At 41.9% G+C, this 2,706-nt stretch overlaps 1 long non-coding RNA gene across 1 annotated transcript; it reads right to left on the bottom strand.

Moving 5' to 3' along the window:
- Nucleotides 1-1,383, bottom strand: LOC125554432. Its single transcript, XR_007304415.1, has 3 exons — nucleotides 1,206-1,383; nucleotides 1,069-1,126; nucleotides 1-27 (listed from the first exon to the last, which is right to left on the bottom strand). It is a non-coding gene; the product is annotated as an uncharacterized LOC125554432 (long non-coding RNA).
- Nucleotides 1,384-2,706: the final 1,323 nt, after the last annotated feature.

Below are 2,706 nucleotides of genomic sequence, written 5' to 3' on the forward strand. Positions count from 1 at the left end.
CAAACTTGCTGTGTATGTTTGGGAAACCTGCAACGGACCAGAAACTCAAAATGAAGCTCTTGTTTCAGATTTTAAATGAACACATTAAGAATTATGACATAGCAAGGAATAATACATAATTATATCAAACAGGAATTCTTTGACCTGCATATTCAAAATTCTTCCATGGGCAAATATGGCAAAACAGGAACCTGAGTTGAGTTGTAAAAGGAGTATATAATGCGTAATTTGAATGCCAATTTACATTTCACATGTTTAGGTACTGGATGCAAACTGAATCATATATTCTTCCATGTAAAACACTTAGACTGAACACATGCATGTACATGATGCTACATTCCAAGAGCACAAGCTATGAAGACGTAATAATATATAATAGTCCAGTAAGTAACTAATTATTCTGGACTTTGCAAAGCAGAACGCCACTGGACAATAGACACATGCACTGAAAATAAAGAATGGCCACCAGTACACTTTGTACAGGGAGGTTTGAAAGATCACCATATATGTAGTCTCACCCAAATATTCAAAGGGGCTGAACGCCACTGGACAGGGGAAGCTTGATATTCATATACAACCAAAGTTGTTTTGTTGGCTATCTAATTATGACTCTTGAAATAGATTATTTGTATACAATGGCCTACAACAAAAATGGTTGAACAGGCAAAAAAATCAAGGTTGTAAGTTCTGATTGTAATGTTTATGTATTTTAACCAGCAAAATTATTATTGTTGTTGTGTGGTGCAAAAGATGTGTATATTGATCTAATGTGCTCAACTGTTGGCATTTTTTGGTAAAAGGAAAAAAGGAGCGACTTTCTCTATCTACAAAGAAAAAGAAAGAAGACTCGCAATTGTAAACAAAAAGTATACTACTGTAGCTCAACCATAATTTCATATTTATGTCACATATGTGTGTACTGATCACTAAACTCGACAGCTGTGGGCCCTACATTTACATCCTTTGTGAGAAAGCATCGAATGCAGGAAAGTCTATGTCCAAAAGAACAACTCATGAGAGCTTAGCCTTTCTAGTAACCCAATATGGTAAGAGAAATATGTATATTACCTCCTCAGCTTGCTTATGGTCGCATTGCTGCATTTGCCATTGACTTGTCCACTTCCAACTACATACATAGAGCAAAAGAGTATTAAGCAATCAACCATGCTAGTCATTGTAAATTTAGCAAAAGAACCCAAGCTTACATGCTTGTAAGGCCATGCGATACATCGCCCTTGAGCTTGCCCCATGGTTGTCATGTCCCCAACACCACGAGGCAGAATAGCATCCCTTTTTATTACATAGTTCACGACAACCTTACAATATTGAGAGCCAAGCTCCTGACCACCTACCTCCTCTCTCCGATCAACTGATAGAATTGTAGCTTTTGCCATGGGGCTATTATGATCCCGGTAAACATTATAAAGTATCACATCCCTTCCTTTCTGAGGAATAATGAAAAAGAAGTTAGATAAGCGGAAGTGATTCTTTTCGATCCTATAGAAACTAGAGGCAAATTATAAACATAGTAAAATCTGACCTGATGATTTTTCTGCGTGATTGGAACTTCTTTCCGTAGGGATGTTTCCATCTTGTTTCGATGAAGTGTCACATCCTTATCTTGTTGCACTGCTGCCTTCTTCTTTTGGGAAATGGCAGCTGCCCTCTCTTGCAACACCTCATATTGAGCAGGGGGGATTGGACATTGTATTCCTGAGTGAATGGGGATTGGACATTGTAATCCTGAGTGAATGCTGCTACCTTCTTTTGCAACAGTGCCCCTTCTGTCTTCTTTTGCAAAATAGCTGCCTCCTTCTCTCGTCGCACCTCAAAGGTAGGGGTGGCAGATCCTACACTATCTTCTTGTCCATATGCACCTTCATGTCCATATGCATCTGCATCTACCCTCTGGGGCGAGCCATACCGTGGACTGAACTCAACAATCTCTTCATTTGCAGAAATTCATCCTTAAGACTTGTAACTACTGATTGGCAATCATTCTCGAGTTGATCTACATGCTCATGTAGAAGCGCATTTTCTTGTCAACCTTCTTTTGCTTCTTCCTCGGTGAGGGAGTCCTGGATTAGGGGGTGTTCGGATAGCCGAGCTATACCTTCAGCCGGACTCCTGGACTATGAAGATACAAGATTGAAGACTCCGTCCCATGTCCGGAAGGGACATTCCTTGGCGTGGAAGGCAAGCTTGGCGATACGGATGTTCAGATCTCCTACCATTGTAACCGACTCTATGTAACCCTAACCCTCTCCGGTGTCTATATAAACCGAAGGGTTTTAGTCCGTAGGACAACATACACATCAACAATCATACAATAGGCTAACTTCTAGGGTTTAGCCTCTCTGATCTCGTGGTAGATCTACTCTTGTACTACGCGTATCATCAATATTAATCAAGCAGGACGTAGGGTTTTACCTCCATCGAGAGGGCCCGAACCTGGGTAAAACTTCGTGTTCCTTGCCTCCTGTTACCATCTGGCCTAGACGCACAGTTCGGGACCCCCTACCCGAGATCCGCCGGTTTTGACACCGACATTGGTGCTTTCATTGAGAGTTCCTCCGTGCCATCGCTGTCAGGCCCGATGGCTCCTACGATCATCAATGGCGATGCAGTCCAGGGTGAGAACTTCCTCCCAGGACAGATCTTCGTCTTTGGCGGCTTCGCACTGCGGGCCAATTCACCTGGCCATCT

The sequence above is a fragment of the Triticum urartu genome, chromosome 4 (genome assembly GCF_003073215.2).
Source record: "Triticum urartu cultivar G1812 chromosome 4, Tu2.1, whole genome shotgun sequence".
Lineage (NCBI taxonomy): Eukaryota > Viridiplantae > Streptophyta > Magnoliopsida > Poales > Poaceae > Triticum > Triticum urartu.